This window comes from Miscanthus floridulus, chromosome 15 (assembly GCF_019320115.1).
Source record: "Miscanthus floridulus cultivar M001 chromosome 15, ASM1932011v1, whole genome shotgun sequence".
In the NCBI taxonomy this organism is placed as follows: Eukaryota; Viridiplantae; Streptophyta; class Magnoliopsida; order Poales; family Poaceae; genus Miscanthus; species Miscanthus floridulus.
In genome coordinates this window covers 32,639,474-32,661,552 of record NC_089594.1, presented here as the reverse complement: position 1 = coordinate 32,661,552, position 22,079 = coordinate 32,639,474, and the positions used below count along the sequence as shown (strand labels likewise).

General features: G+C 42.1%; 2 pseudogenes; one reads left to right on the top strand and one right to left on the bottom strand.

Annotated features, from left to right (window-relative positions):
* The first annotated feature begins 7,314 nt into the window (after positions 1–7,314).
* LOC136508309 (uncharacterized) lies at positions 7,315–14,066 on the top strand (annotated as a pseudogene).
* Positions 14,067–14,273: 207 nt separating this feature from the next.
* LOC136508887 (zinc finger BED domain-containing protein RICESLEEPER 2-like) lies at positions 14,274–17,925 on the bottom strand (annotated as a pseudogene).
* Positions 17,926–22,079: the final 4,154 nt, after the last annotated feature.

Sequence of the window (22,079 nt, the reverse complement as noted above, 5' to 3'; positions counted from 1 at the left end):
GAACTTAAACTTCATCTTATCTTCAGTTTGATCTTGATCTTCCAATTTGAGTACCACATGTGTGCCAAGTACACAACACAATCAAATGGCCTTGTACTCTTTGCTTGTAATTCTTCTAGCTCATCTCAAAACCAAACTTAGGTACCTCAATCACTTATAAATATGATTCCAACTTGAGGACCTTTCAATCAAAGTGACTCTTGATCAATTCAATAATTGTCACTTTTCTGGCAGATTCTGTACCCCTTCAAAGATAAATCCATAACTCCCAATAGTACAGATCCAAATACCACAAAATTGGGTGGAGATGTGCTTCACTAAGTCATCTAGTAGCTTTAAAAATTTAGGCTTCATTTGACTTCTATATTGCTACCAGATTTCAATTGTTCAGCCACTGCTACATGCTGAAAACTGCTGCACTATAGCTCACAAGATCCACTCTAAAACTAAAGTATTTCTTATCCAATTCTTATGAAATTTATACAGAACTTAATACCATAAATCTAGAGCATGCATATCAAATTTCAAGCCAATCTAATAAGATTTGATCACTCGAACTCAGACTTGATCTCGGCTAGCTCAGTTTTTGCAATTTTAGGACAGATTTCAATACTTGAGCTAAACTTCATCAAAAGGAAATCAAACTTGAAGCTAACTTGTTTGAATACTTTCACAAGATATATATCCATTCAATCCACTTATTAAAGGTCATCTTATGAATTTATCCAACTCAAATCAATCTAAATTTGATTACTAATCAATTAATCCATTCAATCATCTTATAGCAAGCAACAAATGCATATATATCTAATTCAATCAACTTATATGCACCCAAATAAAATAGATCAACTAGAGATATACCTTTATAGATCATGATCACCCACTAGCAAGCTTGAACTCAAATATGTGCAAGCCACCAAATATATCCAATAAGTCATCACAACTTGAATTATAGCACTTGTATGTTGTAGCACTTGGACTTCACTAGTTCTTGGCTTGGCAATGGGATAGGATTGCATTAAGCTTCAATACATAACTCAACATATCATGATTAGTGTGAAATCAATTGAGTCAAGCCTCCAATGACATGGTACCTACAAACAATCATCCACTTTTTGATGGTACCCAAACAAGTTGGGGTCCTCTCAATGCAAGTTAGGAGCAACATACTTAGGCATAGCCTTAGTATGAATAGCGGGATGTTTTGTAATTGCAATCAATGAGGTACCATTGCCATCCTTTATAAGCATATCATTATTATTAATTGAAATAGGTTTAGAATTATTACCTAGGGGACATGAATTAGCCATGTGTCTCCTCTTTCCCGGTATGAGTAGCAATTTCTCTTGGTTAGAGCCTTTTCTTCCTTGCTCATGTATTGCTTCTCATTGACTTGCCTCTTGAGAATTGCTTGAGCCTTCTTCTCAAGCTTGGTAGGACACCTCGAGACAAAGTGTCCCATATCTTCACACTTGAAGCACTTGATGTGAGCATACACCTTCTTCTCATCTTGAGTCTTGCTCATCATCTTCGGCATCTTGATCAAGCATTGGATGCCTTGCCTCTTCCACCCCTTCTTGTTTTCTTCTTCTTCTTCATCAAGTCACCCCTCATCTTCATGGTTGATCTTGATTTTCTCTTGGGGTTTCTTTTCGTGCTCATCTTGTGGCTTTGATTGAGGCTCAACTTGTTGCTCCAGCCACTTGCTTGGTTGGGCACATAGAGGTGAGGTGACCCCTATGTGTGGCACTTGAAGCACTTGACATGCTTGAGCCTCTCTTCTTCTTTCTTCAACTTGAGCTTGCTCTATGTTTGGGCATTGATCATGAAGATGACCCACTTCATGGCATCAGTAGTACATGAAATGAGAGAGCTTCTCTTGTGCTTCCTTCTTCATCTTCTTTTCTCTTTTTCTTTCGCCCTTTGTCATCTTCTTGTTGAAGCCAAGGCCACACTTGTCACTATAGATTTCTTTGAGTCTTCAACATGTGCTCAAAGGTGGCTTTTGAGTTGTAACACCTCTCTAACTTGTTGCTCAATTTCTTCACTTCTCTTTTGAGCTCATTGTTCTCCTTCAAAAGGTTAGTCTCACAAGACCTAGAAGTAGAACAAGCATCTATATGTGAAGAACATAGCATATCTAATAAATCATTACAAGAGGTGGATACATGCTTCTTGCCTACATCACACGGGTTAGCAATATTATGTGATTGATCATTTGACCCATGTGATGAGCTTTATTATTTTTATTTTTCTTGGAAAGCACTTTAATGAGAGAAGCATGTTGTTCTAATAATTCTTCTTGAGACACAAGAAGCTTCTCATGAATCAATTTTAGCTCATCATGTGAAGATTTAAGATCATCAAGTAAGTGCTTATGTTCTTCACATGAATTCTTTAGAAATGAGTTTTATTTTCTAATTTCATTGTTTTAGCTTTCTCATTTTCTAAAGACATTGTCATGCTAGCAAGTCTACTAACAAGTTCATCATATGAATCAACATTATCAACCACATTAGCATTAGATACCTTGGTGTCACCTTGTGACATGAAGTAATGTGGTGTAGTGGATGGGCTTGTAGTAGCATCACAATCATGGCCCGAGCATGAACCATCTTCATCACCAAGTGTGCTTGAGGTAGAGTCATCATTTGCATCATTTGGGAAATCACCATCCATCATGTCAAGTGAACTTGTGGTAGATCGATCATCATCATCATCACTTGACCATGAGGTGGAACAATCTTCCACAATCACCTAATTATGGTCATACTCAACATCCTCATGCTCCTCCTTCGTGGTGGCCTCATCATCATCATTGGAGACACTCCCATATATTAAGTTGAGGTACAACCAAATATCATGGGTGGTCTTCATGTACATGATCTCCCCAAATATCTTGTCACTCATAGATTGATAGAAAATATTAGTAGCTTGGCAATCGAGATGTAGGCATTTCTTTTGTGCTTGAGTTATATTCTTTTCATCCAATACATGAGAAAAGCCCACATCTATGATCCACCATATTTGAGGGGAAATGAACTTAAAATTGCATGTCATCCAATTTTTCTACTGTGCAAAGTGTGTGCCATCAAAAGTGTATGGACACTCAACATCTAGCACATAAGCCACCATCCTCTCGGGTCGGTAAAGACCACAAATAAGAGACCTAGCTTTGATACCATGTGTAGGGTCAAGATGGCGGACTAGAGGGGGTGATTAGTCCTTTCTAAAAATAATTGCACCGGCTAACTGAAACAAATGCGGAATTAAAACTAATGGTCTAGCCAACACTACACCCCTCTATCTAAGTTCACAAGCATCTTATAAAGATCCTAATTAGGCAACAAAGGTGCCAGGCTAGCTAGAGCTCACCTAATCAATTCTAGGAGCAAGGTCACACAAACATATGCCACTAATACTTCAAGCAACGGGGGAGCTCCTACACATGCTAGTAAGCAAAAGTACAAAGCCACCTAAACTCACTAGCAATGCTCAATAACAAGGCTACACAAGCCAAGTTATAGAGCGCAAATTACTTAGCTACACAAACTAAGAAATATGACTAATAAGGTTACTCAAACCAAATTAGTCATGAAAGGGAGCTACTTCTATGCTACACAAGCAAGAAGATAACTAGCAAGTTACACAAGCTAACTAATTACAAGAGTAACTACACAAGCACAATATATATGAAAGTAAATACAAGCTTGTGTACGAGGATTGCAAACCAATGGGAAGAACAAGGTTGACACGGTGATTTTTCTTCCGAGGTTCACATGCTTGCCAACACGCTAGTCCCTGTTGTGTCGACCGCTCACTTGGTGGTTCGGTGGTTAATTGGCATCACCCGCCAAGCCCACATGTTGGGCACCGCAAGAACCTACCCACAAGTGAGGGTAGCTCAATGATACGCTCTACTAGTGTTGCTCTTCGCAGCTCCCGCGGGGTGAGCACGGTACCCCTCACAATCACTTCTCCGGAGCACCACATAATCTTCTTTGCATGCTTTGATAGAGACCACCACCAAGCCATCTAGGAGGTGGCAACCTCCAAGAGTAACAAGCACCACCGGCTTACAACTCGATCACCTAGTGCCACTCAATGCAACCTCACGATGCAATCGCACTAAAATCGAACTCACACTCAATCGGATGATCACTATCAAGCGTATGTGAGTTAGAGGGCTCCCAAGCATACCTACACAAGCCACCAAGGCTTAAGGGTGCTCAGCAACTAGCCCAAGGCCGAGCTCCACCTCTATTTATAGCCCCAAGCCAAATAGAGTTGTTGGAGCAAAGTTGCTGGTTTCTCCGAGGGCACCGGACACAACGGTGCCTGACACCAGACACAGCGGTGCCCCTCCCAATGGTCAAATTGGTCATCGGACAGGGTGGTAGTGGCACCACCCTAGGGGTGATGGTGACCACCCAGGCCAATCCCTCAATTTCTCGCCTCTCTAGAAAAAGCGGCGGTCCACCGCCATCACCATGGCAGTGACCACCCCGGCTCAAACTCGAACTCGCTAGCCTCGGGTAAAAAGTGGCGGTGCCACCGAACAGGGCAAGGCGGTGCACCACCCCTGGCATTACGGTGCACACCAGTGCCAGCGGTGACCAAGTCACCCACGCCCACACGAGATAGCCTTCTACTGGTCACCGGACACAAGGGGGCGGTGCCACCACCGAGGTAGGGCGATGCCACCCCCTTCACAGCTGCTCTTGGTTGAGGCCAGGCAGTCACCGCCACCGGGGTGGCATTGTCCCCAGGGCAGCACCCTGAGTTCGGTTTTGCCTCCTTTCTTTACCTTTCGACTTCTCATTTGCAAATGTGCTAACACCATCAAGTGTTCACCACCTTGTGCATGTGTTTGCTTTTCACAAACATTTTCCCAATGAATTAACACTCTTTTCACCACACCACTCGATCCTAACATGTATGCAAAGGTAGATCGCTCAAGTGACACTAGATGATCGATATGCAAACAAGTTTGCCCCTCTTGATAGTACGACCATCTATCCTAAACCCGATCATAAACTTCTCTACACACATATGACCAGTGAAATGAAATTCCCTATAGGTTATACCTTTGCTCTGCGCATTCCATTCCATCTCCTCCATTGTTGATGCAACACATGCATCAACTAATCATAAATGATATGATCCACTTCATATCATCACGTGACTGTATTGGTTCATCGATCTTGACTTCACTTTCTCTTCACCGTTGCTTCGGTCCATCGGCGCCAAGTCATCACTCAACTTGCCCTTCACATTTGCAACCGGTCCATCAAGCCAAGTCTTGTCTTGATCTTCTCCACCTTAGTCACATGATTCCATGTCATGTCTCATATGCAATGAGTTCCTTCATCACTTGTGTGAGCCTTGCAATAAATCCAAGCCATCTTCACCGTCATGGCATGAGTTGCTCACACAAGTGTACCTGTGGACTAAACACCTGTGTATCTCCTAATTAAACACATTAGTCCACCTAGGTTGTCACTCAATTACCAAAACCAAACTAGGGACCTTTCACTCTCTAAACATACCTCTGAAACACGAAACACTTGCAACATGAAACACTTAAATGTAATATACGACTAAAGTAGATAAAATATTTGGAACATACACTTGCAACATATGTGTGAAACATATGCAACATCCAGATAAAACACTTGCAACTTGCAACATGAAAACACTTATTGCGACATAAGACTGAAACAACTGAAATATTTTGAACATACTCTTGCAACATATGTGTGAAACATATGCAACCTTTAGATAAAAACGCTTGCAACATACATCTAAACAGATAAAATATTTTGAAAAAATGCTTATAACATGCCTCTGAAAAACTTGCAACATGCCTCTGGAACACTTTGCAACATACTCCATCCGTTCCAAATTATAAGTCGCTTTGATTTTTTTGGTACATCTATTTTGCTATGTAACTAAATATAATATATGGCTAGATACATAGCAAATTCTATGTATCAAAAAAGTCAAAGCAACTTATAATTTGGAATAGAGGGAGTATGCAACATCTCGATCTAGTTTTGTAACATCCATATGAAACACTTTCAACATTACCTCTGGAACATCTGAAACACTTGAAACATACGCTTGCAACATGTTAGACGTGACACTCTAGTGGGAGGCGGCCACCATGTCAGGCGCGTTGAGGAACTCGATAACCGCCTCGATGGGCAGATCGGGGGCTGGGAGGTGGTAGAGCGAAGAGCACCACAGGCTTGGTTGTCGCGAGCTTCTGCCGCTGGGGGCACCCTGGTGCGTGGAGCCTCGATGCGAGCTCGAAGTACGGCATGGCCACAACGCTCTTGCGGTCTCCAGCCGTAGAGGAGGCGACGAGGAGGATGTCGGCATCGGCTCCGGCAATGAGGGCAGGGGCGGGCGGCGGGCGCGACTCCAGCAGCGCAAGCCTAGCATCGCGGAGGCGAGCGAGGGCCCTAGGACGAAGGAAGCTGAGGTGGTTGTCGCCGGAGAAGGCGAGCTGCAGGTGAGTGGTAGGGAATGCTGCGATGACAGTGCTAGTTGGGAATGTCACCGTCTTTTTTATTTTTTATTTTGAGAAACGGTGAAAGAACGAAGGTTAAGGGAAACATGTCTATTGGGCTGGTAGCGCGCGTACCCAGAAAGCGCGACGTCCGGATGGTTGGACGCCCCGCACCGTAGCATTTCCGATTTTTATTTGGCTACTAAGGCAGTTTTGTCTCCTCTTTGTGCGTAGCTTGGGACAACTTTTATACTTCGCTTGCCACTAACAAATAAATACCCTTATTTTTTCTCTTAATTGAATAACAATGTTTTTGTTTTTCCCGAAAACAGGTACATTTACAATTTACGATTTTTTCATAGTGAATTTCACACAAAATTATTTGGTATTTATTTATTTTATATGCTTTTGGTGTACTTTATTTTAATCTGTTCTGTTGATATTCAGACTAGATTGAGTAAAGCACACACATAAAGTAAATATCTATCCGCGATGTAAATTACTTATAACACGTAAAAATTCATTCATAACTATATTTTTGTACTCCTACTCCTACAGTCCTACTCATACGTATATCCACCGGTCGAATATAATAACCACAGATGCCTGTATCCGCGGATAGAATCGAATCATCTTAACCCAACGAAGAAACCGGTTTCAGCGTCTCATCCCTTCATCAGTCATCATCAGGCGTCGAGCCCTCGACGGCCTGCCTACACGTAGAACCGGCGTGCCGCCAAACAGATGCCACCCGTGACCTCCTCGGGAGTCGACACGCAGCCGGCAGCACAGCAGACGCACTCTCTCCCCCAACAACTCAGTGCCACTCCAATAAAGTGCCGCCTGCTCTCTACCTCTCTCTCCCAGCTCGCCTCAGCTCTGTTCTGCTCCCGTCACAGCAGTACAGCACACCCCAGAGGCAGCGAGTCCTGTTCGGCGGCGGGAAGGCCATGGGCGGGGCTACCTCTCCTCCGCCATGGAGGCGTCACTGCCTCTGCCGCGCCCTCCACTTCCTCCTTCTCTTGCTCTGGTCAGTACGCACTTCTTGCCAGTTCTTGCGGTTCTACTTTATATACTTTGGATGGATTTTTTTTTTCCTGTTTGGTTGCAGCGAAGACTCCGGTTAGTTCCCGAACTAGGTGCCACTACTTTCGCTTCAGCAATTCAGTTACTTTATTGATTCGTTGGAGTTGTGCTATTTTGCATCTTATTACTACCAAGACTGTAATACTGAGTTGTTATTTTACGCTAAATGCTTGAAATCTCTAGACCAATGAATTGTTTCAGGAAATTTTGAGAGACATTTCCCAATCACTGAGTAGCCTGATCTCTATGAGAATATGAATATAATGCTCCGTGTTGAGCCTCGTGTGCCTGCTTTACAGTACATGGTTGGATCTCAAGCAATAAAGACAAAACTAATCCTACCCTACAATAACAACTTAGATCATTCCTGATTCTTACCATATTATACTCTAATATCCCTCATAATTGTAGAGTGAACAACGCGGGCACTCGGACTGGAGTAGAAACCGACGAGTTTACTCAAGTAGATGATAACCCTTTTGCTAGCCAAATTGATGCGTCATGGACATTGCTGTGTAGTTTTAGGCCCAATGCACCAACACGAGCACACATGTGCATAAAATCAGCTTGATGAATATACATACATTGGTGTGTGTCTAACACTATTGTTTTTCTAACTTAATCTCAATCAAGCATTTGTGAGTATGACGCAGTGCTACTGTCAAAGTAGGAAAAAAAAACTACAGTTAGGTTCTCTATAATGAAGAAATTTACTTACAGAGCTTCATGATTTGATCTACTGTAACCAAAATTAAAGAAAAATGACTATTACTTCGATTTATTCGTATGTGTAAATTTCAGGGGTACTTCCGAGGCAAACGAAGAACATGCCGTGTTACCTCCAAGAGGGTGGAACTCATATGATTCTTTTTCATGGACTGTAGACGAAAATGCATACCTGCAAAATGCACAGATCATGGCAGGGAAGTTACTCCCACATGGATATCAGGTTATTCCCCTAACTCTTTAATTTGGTTATAGATAAGAGCATAAGAAATGCGAGTGAGTAAAATCCTGACGACTCGTTTAACTTTTAGTATGCAGTTATTGATTTCCTCTGGTACCGGAAATATGTTGAAGGTTCATACACAGATTCATATGGATTTGACAACATTGATGAATGGGGTCGACCTTTTCCGGACCTTCAAAGATTTCCATCATCTAGAGTCGATAGAGGGTTCAGTCAAATTGCCAGTAAGGTTCATGGAATGGGCTTGAAATTTGGCATCCATTTGATGAAAGGGATAAGTGTGCAGGCTGTTGATGCAAACACGCCTATCTTGGACATTAAGACGGTACAGTTCTTCCTTTTAATATGCTACTACATGACAATTAGTAGTGTTCGAAATTAGCATTTTACTTTGGAAAGTTTTGTCATGTTCATTCTGTCAGGGTTGTCCAACTCTGCTATTAATCCTTGTTAACATCATGTTGTATACCCAAAAACCAATAACCATTGTTAAAGTTAACTTGTATACACGCGAACCATTCTTAATTCTTTTTTGAATATCGATATGAAAGATGATTTAAATTTTAAAACTTATTTTTTACAGGATTACCTTATGTGTTGGATAAATTGTGTCTGAAACATTATCCTTTCTCGAGTTTTTTTGGAAACATTGCAAAATGTTGGATAAACTGTATCTTTGCTCATCGGAATGCTGATTCCCCTGGGCACCAACAAATTTCTGATTTACTTATCTGCTCCATTATTCCTTAATGTTGTGTGAAATGTTCTTTCCCATAGTATTTTTTAATTTTCTACATGATATTTCTGTGGTTTCATATTATCTGATGTTTTGAATAACTTAGCCACTGTGCTTTCTAGATTCTTGAGTGTGTGTGTGTGTGTGTTGTAAGGGTTATTACCCCTTGTTTCTTCTTAATACAAATATGCACAGCTCTCCTGCATGTTTGACAAAAAAAACTCTGTTGTTTTTACTGTGAAATTTGAACTTCTATCTACAATTGAACAAGTGACTCTTGGAAACAGGACATCACACTTAGCCAATACTGAAATGCATATAGAAGTTGCTGTACTCTAGTTTACAACTCTTAGAATGGTCTCTTGTGATTCCTTTCAGGGAAAGCCGTATCTAGAGGATGGCCGTCAGTGGACAGCACGAGACATAGGTCTCAGTCACAGAACTTGTGCATGGATGACGCATGGATTTATGAGTGTTAATACGGATATTGGAGCTGGACGAGCCTTCTTAAGATCTCTTTATCGACAGTATGCTGATTGGGGTGTTGATTTTGGTATGCTTATTCTTTAGGTGCATGGTTCTGTGGATAGCATACAGATATCTCAACTCTTTAGTTGAACCTTTCCCTCTGCTGCCAAAACTGAGGATTGAATAAATTCTTCCATATTGACCATTCTGTGTTGTTTGCAGTAAAGGTTGATTGTATCTTCGGCACAGATTATAGCCCAGAAGAAATCATCACTATTTCAGAGGTATAACTCCTTATCCTATAATTAATTACACTAGTTCATTGAAATCGGTGCACTTCTGGAATCAGCTAATACCTATATTGCAGCTATTGCAAGAAATTGATCGTCCGATCATCCTGTCAATCTCACCAGGAACTTCAGTTACTCCAGCATTAGCTGAGAATATTAGTGATCATGTTAACATGTATAGGATAACTGGAGATGATTGGGACAACTGGAAGGATGTGAGCTCACATTTTGGTGTGTCAAGGTAAATTGAACAGATATTTTCTTCTTCTGTTTCATTGCATATATACTCATTAGTTTTCATACCTTGCATATGTATGTTGTCTAGTAAATAAAAACTTATTTCTTACTTTTATTTCCCTTTGCATATTGTATGCAGTTCCTTCGCTGCTGCTAAGAAGATTGGTGCCACTGGGTTGCGAGGAAGATCTTGGCCAGACTTAGACATGCTTCCATTTGGATGGCTTACTGATCCAAGTATGGTTTAATTCTACATTAAGAAATAAAATTAATCTTGATTGTTGTCTGGCTCTAATGACTTTTAACAATGAAGCAAATTCACAATATTCAGGAGAAAATGAATCATAATTTTCTATTAAATGCATGTTAGTAAATTTTGTATCAGTAAACAGAGTAAATTTCGAAGACAAACTAACAAACAATATGAATGCATTCCATCATTCAAATATATTGTTTGTGGCAACGGAAGTTCCATTAAGGCACTGTGGACAATGTCTGTCCCAGCTTGGTACTTTTTAATAATTGGGGTTGGTGTATGAAATATCTGAAATCTGCATAGGAAATGTGGAAAATCTACACTTTTATGGCATTAATTATTCTCTTTTATAAGTATTAATTTATTTTAGCCAAAAGAGAGAAATTGGCCTAGCTCAGTTGGTAGCAGGTGTGAGTGTATTAATTTATTCAACCACATTTAACTCTTCAATTTGTTTAACTACATTTAACTCATCTTCTTGAAAGTTTTCTTGAATTGTTTGAGTACATATCTTATCTCTGTTTTTCTTTTAATTCCCTTATTCTTTTTCCAAGAATATCTTGAATGAAATAATATACATGCAGCTGTATGAGAAACATACCCTTTTTCTTCTGTTAATGCAGGTGTAAATCAGGGCCCTCACAGGAAATGTAACCTTACTCTTGATGAACAGAAATCACAGGTTGTTGTTGGTGATCACTTCAAATTTAAGTGTTCTGTATCTATTTTTGTGTAGTAATGAACTCTTTTTTCTTTGACATGACCTTACAGATGGCACTTTGGTCAATGGCTAAATCACCTCTCATGTATGGAGGAGATTTAAGGAATCTTGACGATAGTACATTAAACATAATTACCAATCCTGCTTTGTTGAAGATAAACCACTATAGTAGAAATAACATGGAGGTACCTGCATTGGAGGCTTCCTATTAGAATGGTGGCTGCTTTGTAAGCACAAATGAATTGTAAACTGACCTGTCGATATTTTCAGTTCCATTATGTGTACAGTGAAAGGACTTCAAATGAAGAACATTCTGGTCACTTTAGGGTCTCATCGTGTTCACCTTACCAAGAACTGATGGCATGTTTGTCAGTCTCACTGCTTGCAACAACGATGCAGCTAACGGATGGTATATGTTTCCACAAGATGGGAAACCAGATCATATATGCAGGAACTATGAAATACTGAATGATAAAAATGTCTCATTTTGCCTGGGAAAAACAAAACGTCTTCTTGCATCGTAAGATCCACCCTATTCATAAACAGAGAAGTGCTCACTCAATAATTTGTATTAATACATTTTATACATTGTAGGGATGTCATTATCATGGACAACAAGGAAGCACCAATCAAAGTTTCATATTTCAGTTACAAACACTGATGATACTTGTTTGGATGCATCTGCTGGTCGAAGGCAGACTGCCTCAGAGATCAGGTTTCCTATGTTCTCTGCATGCAGGTGGCATGCAAAACAGGTAAGATCTGTGTTGTCACCACCACCTTCACAACTTTTTCAACAGAGAAGATTCCATGAAGTGTTGCTTACTGCACACAAAACCTACACATTACTACCCGAAAAGCTTCCTCATGCCTCAGACATTGAATAGGGGCGAGCAACAATTATTGTTTATTCAATTGTGCTAGGCAGGATTCGAACTCGAGACCTCTGGTTTCGGCCGGTTCAACCCAAAAGCTTAAGCTATTAGGGAAAGACGGGCAATTCACTTTATTTCAAATAGTAATTATCCTGTTTGGCACTGAACTTATGGCATTTGTTACACATGAATGATGAATGCAGATGTGGGAGTTAAATTCGAATGGAAATCTTGTGAGCAGCTATTCAGGATTATGTGCCACAGTGGAATCAAGGGACGAAGGAGGTATATATTACATAACTTTGTTTGTTTTGAATTAATTGACATCACTACAGTTCCTATGAAATATAGGTACTAGTGGAGGTCGTGCATGGGTTGCAACTGGAAGTAAAGGTTAGTTATCTTACAGGGCATCCTGTGAATTGGTTTACTCCTGTGAGAAGTCTACATATATGTCGATTAGTAACATACACAACTCTTTGAATTGGCTGCTCTGCGATATATGAAAACTTGCAACCAGAATTACAATATTTCCATGTGGTACATGTGCTTCTTTTGTGTTAACAAAAGGTCTTATTTTGGTAGACTATGATATTCTTAGAATGACCACATGACACACAAATCACACCAAGGCTGCAGATAAAGATATTACAAGAGTGGATAATAGAGACCCCTTTTTTTTTGAGAATTGGATAATAGAGACCTTAAGAGGTTGCCTGGAAACCATATTTTATTTTTTTAAACAGAGAACGCAGAAACTGATTTTCATAGTTTCAACTGTAAGGGGAGAAGTCCGACTATAGTCTCTATGTGCCTACCCCCCTCAACTATGACTGATTTCCAACTCACCAATTCTGTTAAGTCCAAAGTTTCAACCTTAGACACATGACCAGTAGACCACCATGGCTATTTCCCGCATTTCTTCTTTTTACAAATATGCATGAATGTAAGGGTTACGATCAACTATTAACCCTTTTCTAGGCAGACAAACCTTTGAGGGCCTGGATGATATGGGAACAGAACCTTTTTGCACATATTAGACTTGATGTGGCCTGTTGCAAGCGGTAGAGTCTTACCGCCTGTGACCGAAAGGTCCCGGGTTCGAGTCGTGGTCTCTTTGCATTGCACAGGCGAGGGTAAGGCTTGCCACTGACACCCTTCCCCAGACCCCGCACAGAGCGGGAGCTCTCTGCACTGGGTACGCCCTTTTTAAGGAATATACTACTTTACTGATAGTTTTCCTAACTCCTTTTCATATTTTGTACATACATAAGCCTAAAATATCTACATAACTTTAATAAAGATTTAGCAGTCTGATATATTTTGTATTCTCTATCGAGATAGTTTCAGCTTCAAATGATGACCATTTCATTTGTTTCTATTTTTGGGTAATGCATGAGAAAACATATTCTTTCTGAGCTATCTACCATGGTGCAGGAGAAATCTATCTCGCGTTCTTCAACCTCGACTCCGTGAGCAGGAAGATGACCGTACAAATATCAGATCTTGGAAAGGTTCTCAGAAGAACTTTTTTGAAAGAACACCTATGTAGCTGCACTGAAGTTTGGAGTGGAAAGAATTTTGGCCCAGTGAAGGAAGAGATTTCAGCAGTTGTCAATTCGCATGGCTCCATGGTGTTTGAAATCATATGTTGAGATTGCAGTACTGGGCCAGTAGTTCGAGAAGTTTGCAGTGATAATTTGCTGTAAGCTGCATTCCTATTGATCCTTTAGTTGTAGGCAGAGGTGGAATGGATACGTTGATAAACCATTAACTAGATGGCTGCTGGATTTGACTGAATGAATCGATGACTATCAAAAGAAACATGGGGAGAAAAAGATGTCGAACTGATCTGTATACTTTTTCTTGATGTCCTAATGGACTCGGCGACTTCTATTTAGTGGTACAAAGTTAAGCTATTCATGATTAACAGAAGAACATTCAACACAATTTGGAGGTTCAAATCACTAAGACATGCTATTTGTTCAACCAGCAAAAGAACTGAATCATTTGCCTTTTAAATACTAGGAACGGAATTATCTGGTGATCCTAATTAACAGACAGATAAACATAGTACTACTGGGCTGGGACAGGGACAGGACGAGCAGAATTCACAAGCAGCAGCATCCCTGAATGTTGCGATTCTTTTTGTTATGTACGCCAGAGATGGAATGGATATGAAAACCTGAAGCTAACAAAACAAATGCAAGCATGGCACCAGGCCAAGAACATAGAAAATTAAAAGCTACCGGCAACTAATTGAATTCACCGAGTCAAGGGGATAGAGATCACGCATGCAGCCAACGATATAACCCGCCGGTAAAACATTCCTAACGACCATCTTACAGAGATGCCTGCTACTTCGACATGCAACGATCAGCTACCACTAGAACTATACTTGAAAACCCTCTTCGTCTGCACTTCTTCACCGACACAAAACTGGGTGTCTATGGAGCAGCAGGAGAGGAATGCTGTAACCAGTCTTTTGCGCAGAACAGTGCCTCCAAGGTTTCAGGGTGCAGTGAGCTCTGGTAGTCGTCAAGCATCTTGGCTTCAGTGCCAGCTGCGAACACGGAGCTGCCACGACCAACCGTGGACATGGGTATGGCAAGGACATCTTGGGCCATCCTCGAGAGTGTTGGGTACCTGACGGCATTAAGCTTCCACCACTTCAGAATGTCAAACTCCAGCATGCGTGGGACCAGGGCTTCTTCCAAGTACTGATCTAGCTCTGACTTTGGGATCTGGCTCATGGCTACCTCTGAAAGGTAGATGTCGAAGCCGGACAGTAGATTGCCAGTGGAAGTAGGATCTGTTGGAATGTTGTTCGTATCGTTAGGAAGAGCGCCAGTGACCTCTTGCTCAACATGGGCTGGCGTCAACGGAAGTGGCTGTCTAACATACTCTTTGTAGAGCTCATGTATATCATCATCCACCAACTTGACATACTTAGCGCCCTTCATCAGACCATAGATTTTGGAGTAACTGAACTCAACAATCTTCATCTTGAAACGGGGATCCATCACAACAGCAATGGCCAGCACAACATTGCAATCTTTCCAATACTTAGTCAAACATCTCATGCATGCCTTTTGCGATTGCACTGGAAATAGAATCTTGATGATCTGTGGCATTTGAAATCTCTCTCTGAATTGTCCAAGCCTCATGGAAAAATATGTTGGCAGTTGGATCTTCTGTTGCCATAATGCTGTTTGCAGAGTCATACAACAGCTTCAGATACCTGCAAGCAACCTCGACTTTCTCCCAGTCCACTGCCGAAGGTGCTTGATTGTAGTTATCGTTACATTTCTCCAGCAATGGTGAATGCCTGCTTATAATCCAGAGCTGCCAGCAGCATAAGATAGGTGGTGTTCCACTGGGCTTTAATGTCTAGACATAGGGTCTGATTACTAGGAATTTGCAGTTGCAAAATGATGTGAGCAAACATCTCCTCATGGCTAACACAAGATTTTATGAACTTTATACTTTCACGGATTTTGTAGATGACACTTTGAACCGAAGCAGTTACATCACTTGCAGCTGCATTCAGTATATGGGCATAGCACCTCACAACCAAAAATTGCCCCCGAAGCATCGGAATATTCTTTCTGGAGAGTTCCTCTCTCAAATTCAAACTGTAGATATCATGTGAGGAGGAATCATAATATCCAGTAACGGTGAAGAGTTTGTCAGTCATGTACCACTGAGGAAGGCTTCTGCTAATAGCTTCAGAAACTGCGTTCTCTGAACAACCAGGCCAAGGGACCATCACAAAGTTGAGCATTCTTCGGTGCAGCTTCCACTCAGAATCAATGAATTGCCCTGCAAGTGAAACATATCCAAGAGTTTGGCTAGTGGTCCAAGACTGTACTGTGAGATTTATCCTTCCAGGAATATTTCCAACTTGCTTCAGCACGCTCTCTCTTTCCTTCAGATAAACTGCACAAACCTCTGCTTCTATTGCATCTGTATTAACCACCTTGAAACTAGGCTGCAGGCCCTCAACAAAGGATATGAAGGTTGGCTGTTGAACAATTTGCAGAGGGTAGTCATGCAGAATGATCATCTTCGCCAGGTATGATTTACTGTGGTCTGGATTGAATCGAGCATTTGCATAACCAGTACATGTGCTGCGGCGCCTCTTAGAAGGCTTCTCTACAGTACCATGACAATCATTTTCTGTCCCTCCAGCTCTAGGTTCTTGAACTTTAATCTCGGGGCAATGACCCTGGGTAACGTGCCTCTTCAGATGGCTAGTGCCAGACATTTTTGATCCAGAACTGTATGCGAATATTCCGTTACAATGCTTGCAGCACGCTCGTGTGCATCCCTCAGAATCTTCGGTAGTGAAATGCTCCCAGACCATGGACGTCTTTCTTCGGCGTTTTGATGAGGTTGGTGGTTTCACCCCAGTGGTAACATTGCCACTAGCTATCTCACTACCTTGAACCGTCTGATTACAATGGAGGACTGTTTGGTCATACGGGACCATCTCACCACCAGGATCCACCTTGCTACCACCAGGGACAATCTCGTTGCTGTGAACCATCTTGCTATCATGGATGTCGACCATCTTGTAATCAAGGATCATTTCGGCTTCATGACCCATCTTGTCACTGATAATCACCTCACAGCCGTCAACCATCTCATTGCCACCAAGGAAAATCTCGCAGTCTTCGAACACCGTCTCAGTGCCATGCACCATGGAAGATTCATTGATGTTTGGATCACCCATGCTTTGCTGAGAATAATAGCTAAAATGGTTGGAAGAAATACAATCATGTCAGAGATAATGTAGTCAAACCAGAACACAGACACGGGTTGAAGAGCTATAAGTAAAATGCAATATATCTATCTAGTGAAACCGTCACAGATATTTGCACAATAAGTTGAATATATACATTCAGCATTACATATTTACATCACGTTTTTCCATGAGAGAATCAGTATCACAGCACTTAGTCGTTGTATGAAATAACAATGGTTCCAGAAAGTGGATCCAAATCACAAATTCATGTTTGTAAGCTAGCTATTAAAATATGACAGACTTTCTAGTCGGGAAGCAGTGTACTTGTCAACAAAAGAGGACGATGCATGAAAAAAAGAGAGGATGGAACTGCATGCAGAAAGCATATCCCATCCCATATACTGTCCATCGCTTCTATGCCAAGCACATCTGACATTATTTAGTTAGTGTCCATCGCTTCTATGCCAAGCACATATGGCGTTATTTAGTTGTTGAGTACACACAGAGCATTCAGAGTAAGAACTCTAACCATGGGCCGTGACAATAACAACTCACACTTGTTGAACACACAGAGCAACCAGATTAGATAGTATGGGATGGAAATTCTGGCAGTAAGTTTACACGAAACAGATTAAAGGAAGATCAGAAAACACCATATTAAAAATTATTGCATTTTTTTTTGGTTCGAGAACAAATTGCATCCTGTTTCACCTGACGATGTTCTCCGACCACATGGCATTGGTTATAGCAGGCGCAAAACATAAACTGGAAACCGATCGAAACTAAACCTCAGGCTCGAGCGAGCTACGACGATCATCGAGCAGCTTCCTTCCTACCACGGCAAGCACGCACACCCTACGGAGATACAGCGATTCGGACCAGCAGGTACCAACCAACCAATGCAATCATCAAGCACAGAAAAACCCCACCCAACTCACACCATCGACGATCGATCTACCCGCCCTCCATACAGTTTAAGGCCCAATCCAAGCCAGCGATCACAGCAAACACCCCAGCAGACCCAGCGATCACAGCAAACAGGGAGGAACACACGAGGCGGGGAGGGAGGGAGAGGGCTTGCAGTTGGGTGCGGTGGGTGGGATGGATACCTTGCAGTGGAAGATGGACGGGGACGAGGAGGTCCAGGAAACCAGTCGGCTCGGCGCGGCGGGGGGCTACTACTGGATCGGATCGCGGCTCGCCTCGGCCCAGCAAGGAACAAACCCTAGATCCTGTCACCGTGGGCAGAGGAACGCGGGGGGACGCGGAGGCTTTTATGGGCTCGTTCCGTGTCCCAGCCCATAACGCGTGGTTCGCTCCACTTCCCGCTGACAGGTGGGCTTCCGGACCCGTTCTGGGTTTTGGAAACCTATTTTCCTTTTGTTTCCGTATATATCCTTTCCGGTAGGGCTTAGTAGCTTTTTTGCCTTTTTATGTGGGGCTAACCGGCTAAGCCCAGACTGTCCATAAATAAAAGCCCCTCTGCCATGTCGTACTAGTTATTTTATAGCTATCCATCTTAAATTATAGTTCATTTTTTACTTTTTAGGTATATAGATTTACTCTATATTATTTGAATATACGACTTGTCTAGATAAATGGTACTGTAGAGAAAATGATTATCCAAAATGGCCCACAATTTAGAACTGACAAATATGAGAAATACATGAATTTCAAAACGACTCATAATTTAGAACCGGTGTACTTATAATTTCTAGAGATAAATAGGGTTACAAGTATATATTTCTCTCCTGCATTCTGGAGATAATTATAAGTCATCGTGGATTTTGGGGTACATAGGTACTATTTGTCTCTCTATAAATAAATAAATAGAAGGTTTTTCCTGCTGTAGGTCCTAAATTACAAATAGGATTACAAGTATCCAAACTCACTTCTAATTTAGAACTGATGGCCTTAAACTAAGATCATCTTTTGTTCTAAATTCATTTATTTCTCCTATTTTCACAGCACATATGTTCTCTCCCAACAGTTTCTTTATCTCAAATAACATATAGGGTGAAAAGATATCACACCAAATCCGAAGGAGATGGAGAAGGACTTGGGATATAACTGTAATACCTCGAGAATGAATGCCATAAATATGAATTTTAATATAGATCAAAGTGTTGTTAAACAAAGGTTGACCGGATTTAAGGAGAGAGCAAAAATTTGACTTGTTGATCCGTTGCTCGGATGGATTAATGAAAACATTTCGTTTGACTGCTTAATCGTAATAATCAGACTTTGATGGTGGACATATGTTTATTCTTAGTTTTAAGAAAAAAAATATAATAAAATAATAGAAAACCCCCATACCTGTTAGGGACTAGGAGACTTGCGTTTTCTTTCTCGGGACGTCACGTCCGGTGCCAGCAGCGTGCCCGAACGCCCCGCGCCTGCGGCCCCCGTCTCCACGGGACGTGATGCTACTGCCCCGCGCCTGCTGTCCACTATTATAATTTGCTAGATTGATGCGCCCACGCCTGCGACTTCCCCGTACCTCTGCCGCTGCTGGGTCCCGATTTGACCGTGCACGCTTTTGGGGGAAATTATCTTGCTCGCTGCCATCAAGAGCAGCAGCGACGGGCCACGCCTGGCTGCGTACTCCTGCTGCCAGCATACTGCTGCTGGCGCGTGATGCTGCTATTGACCGGCCGCATCAATCTAGAATAAGGAGAGAGAGAGAGAGAGAGAGAGAGAGAGAGAGAGAGAGAGAGAGATTAGTTGAGCATGGATGCAGCTTCGTGTTCCACGCATGCTGCCACGCCCATACAACTTTGTGCTCTACGCTTACTGTCGCACCCGCTTGGCTTTTCGCGCGCACGCAGGGACAGCTGCGCCCGAGGGGACCACCTCTGCCTGCGCTCCTAGTCGCGCGTGCTGATGAAACACTTGCAACGTAAAGTATTTGCTGCAACATACATCTGAAATAGACGAAATATTTACAACATACGCTTGAAACATATGTGTATGGGCACTGCAACATATGCAACATCTAGATAAAACACTTACAACATACGTCTGAACACAGGTGAAATATTTGGAACATACACTTGCAACATATGTGTGAAAACATATGCAACATCCAGATAGAACACTTGCAACTTAAAACATGAAAACAATTGCTGCAACAAAAGACTGAAACAGATGAAACATTTTGGAACATACTGTTGCAACATATGTGTGAAAACATATGCAACATTCAGATCAAAATGCTTGCAACATACGTCTAGAAATAGATGAAACAGTTTGAACAAACACTTGCAACATGCCTCTGAAACACTTGCAACATATGCAACATCCCCCGATCTACTTTTGCAACATCCATATAAAATGATTGCAACATTCCTCTGAAACATTTGAAACAATTGAAGCGTACATTTGCAACAAAGGGGATAGAGGCCTGGGCCGGTTGATTTTGGCCGACGGGGTGGGAGTCGGTGGCGAGCGGCTACGCGCGAGCATCACCCAGCACCAGCACCAGCGGTGCGCGCGAGCACCACCACCACCGGCGCTAACAGCACCGGGCTTTGGCTCAGTGGCGATGGTGGGGGATAGGGGGCGGGGAGCGCCATGGCCGCCGGGGTGGAGGGAGCTCGGTCGCCGGGGTGAGAGAGGGCGCCGCGCTGGAGTAGGGGAGAGCCACCAACTCCCCTGTAACACCGCCATGCCACCACCATGGATCTCGCCAAGGTGGAGGAGAGGGCCTTCGGATCCACAGTCGTTGGGGGCTCTCGGTAGGTGAGGATGCTGGGGTGGGGGAAGGGGCATTGGTGGGGTGGTGGAGGAAAACATCGGGGTGGGGGAGGGCACACGCCGGGGTGGGTGAGGGCGCTGCCACCGGCCAGGGAGGCAGCCATGGCTGCGCGTCGAGGTGGGGTAGTGCGTGAGCGCAGAAGGATAAGGATGGAGAGCAGGAAGTGAGGGATAAGATTTTTTAGGTGCGAGAGTGAGCAGAGTGAGGCATCCATCCATTCGAACGTCAGGTAAGGAGAATTACCATTTCTTTCTTCCTGGGTGCTCGTCATTTTTTGTTGCACTGACAAAGAAAAGAGTCAGAAAGAGGGAGAAGGAAGAGGAAGAGATGTTTTAGGGCTTGCCGCCGTCGCCGCTGTCCGTCGTCGTCGTCCATGGTGCCATTCTTCCTTGGAATGTTGGTTTGGCATCATGTTTTCTCCCTGGTTTTACTCTCAAGTTCTAGTTCCCTCTCTATCCATGATGGTTACCCTATGTGCAATGCAGATCAGAATGATGATCCAGTTAAAGCAATGTAGATCATTGTGAGGTGGAGAAGAGAATGGAAGGAAGGAGCGGATCACCTGGGGTTGGTCAACGTGCTTGCTGCGGTTTCCCTAGGTGAGATGTTGAATCCTAATTAAGTAATTTGGATCAATTTTATGGTCAAATCATCTAATTAGAGGAGGTTTAGTTGGAGTAATTCCCGAATTTGATCTCATTCACGTACAGAAATCCCTCAGACTGTGCGGTTCCTGTTCATCTTCATTTTTAGGCATCTTAATAGCCTTAATAAATATGTTCACTGCTTACAAAGTTGCATATGACTTCAATACCTTTCTTTCGACACCAAGGTGACCCTCATAGCCTCTGTATTTTGGAGATATGATCATCTTAAGTAGATTGTTTTTCAGTTATGAGAATCTGGACAGGTTTTACATCTATTCAATTTTTGGACATCGTAATGGAACAATATGAACTTTTGGTATAAATAAAAGTTGTAGGAATTTTCTTAAGCTTCCGGATTGTTAAAGAACATATTTGTTGGATAAGTATATCTCCAGTTATGGATTTATAAGTTTAGTGTTCTGTTTTGATTGTCAGAAAAGTTTAGTTAAGTTCAGAGGTTGTTTATGCCATCTTAGAGATCTCTTATGCTGAATCTTAATATAGCAAAGTTGTATATAATGGAGTTTTCTATCATCTGATAACTTTTTATAATTTTTGGATGTATGGTTAAAACTATATGAAATAGAGAAGCAACAGTGCTACTGCCATTAACCGAAGTGCGTCGGTAGTGGCGTAATCTATGGGTTTGGTTGTTCTTGTGTGTATGTCATTGTTTGTATGATGGTGTTGGTACTGAGTATTATGGTTTGCTAGTGTGCCCAACTCTTTGATTAATCATCGATAAAGGCAAGTAAACGTGGCGCTATGGTCCACA